The following is a 1,542-nucleotide window of genomic DNA, read 5'->3' on the forward strand; positions in this document are numbered from 1 at the left end:
TTGCCACGCTGTATAGGCGTCGGAACGGCATATCCGATTCTCTATGAAACTAAGTCTTCCAGGAGAGCCTCCTCGATCCAGAACGTGTTGCTCAGACCAACGCCCAACTCCGACTACTACTGCTGAGCCCGTTATGACGTGCAGTGACCGTGTGCATTTTCCCGCACTCGCCTGCCATCCAACTTTTACCGCTCCCTTACAGACAGGGTATTCACCAGAGGTTTTGCATTCTACATATCCTAATACATTGCCTACGTATCAGACGCACAATTACAACTTCGACATCTTACAATAGTTTCAACATTTGTTACACTTCAATTCTATTACAATATTGCTTGAAATTTGACATAAACATTAATATTCACATTGAAAATTGTTTACAGTTTCTTTAACATAATGGCATGAAACAAAAAAGAAATGAAATCAGAACATCGATTACACTAATTTATCTAAAATCAGAAGAAAAAATTATTATATGTACAATAGTACAGCGTTGTTGTTGTTACAGTTTCACACCACATATTAAACATGTGCGCATGGACGTGTGCAGGAAGAACTGACGTCCGTCTGCTTGCCCAACCCCACGTAAGCCCCGGATCTGGCACCTTCAGGTTACCACATTTTTAACGCGTTGAAAGAAGCTCTTTGTGTCTCAACGTTCGGTAACGGTGAGGAAGTCCAAGCAGCAGTGCATTACCGTTTACGCAGATGCCTCCAGGTATTCTTCGCAAGTGGACCTTGGAATCTTGTTCAGCGCTGCCGTAAATGCATACAATTTTAGGTAGATCACATTGAAAAATAAATAAGTGTTGTATCCCGCCTAAGAACAAAGTGTGGTATCTGTTCTTCTCAGCTTCATATCTGACACGTCCTGCATTGCAGGACGATAATATTAAAATCATTTTTGGCTCATGACGGAGAGCTGGGGACTTGTTTTACCTTTGCAGCTGGTTAGCCCATCATTGCAGTTACTCGTAGTAGATACTTTAAGAACAAGTTTATCGATTTTTCACTGAATGATCATTTTATTTAGGTGTGTTACATTACAAGGTATACTATCTTTGAATGTAGCACTTTTCAGAGAAAAAAATGTGCATATGACCATTCAGTTAATTATTGACGTCACAGCAGTTTATACCAAATCTTCTATGACCTTAGTCTTGTTTTTGTGTAGAATAATAGTAGTATTAAGAATCAGATGGTATGTTATTAACGTGTTAAACGGGTTATGCGTCGACAGCAGCTACTAAGATGCTAAAATCTGTTCAAAACAGCTGAACATCTATTGTATTTCATAATGTTAAGCGCAATCCTATTTAAATGATCCGTTACTGCACTATCGGCGGTACAGACATTAGGATCATCTATCAGTTTACGCTCGCGACAACAATAAAGAAAAGTTATAGCCCTCCGATTTCAAAATTGTTGCTCATATTCCATACATTGTGCGACGTAGTGAATATCCACTGTCACAAACGGTCTGCCATAGCTCAAAATACACGGCATTTTTATTCAAACCAAAGAGTTTAGTCAGCGGAACGC

The 1,542-nt window shown here is 39.6% G+C and overlaps 1 pseudogene; it reads left to right on the forward strand.

Annotated features, from left to right (window-relative positions):
• The first annotated feature begins 808 nt into the window (after nucleotides 1–808).
• On the forward strand, nucleotides 809–990 carry LOC126482848 (U2 spliceosomal RNA; annotated as a pseudogene).
• The last annotated feature ends 552 nt before the right edge of the window (nucleotides 991–1,542 follow it).

The sequence above is a fragment of the Schistocerca serialis genome, chromosome 5, assembly GCF_023864345.2.
Source record: "Schistocerca serialis cubense isolate TAMUIC-IGC-003099 chromosome 5, iqSchSeri2.2, whole genome shotgun sequence".
In the NCBI taxonomy this organism is placed as follows: Eukaryota; Metazoa; Arthropoda; class Insecta; order Orthoptera; family Acrididae; genus Schistocerca; species Schistocerca serialis.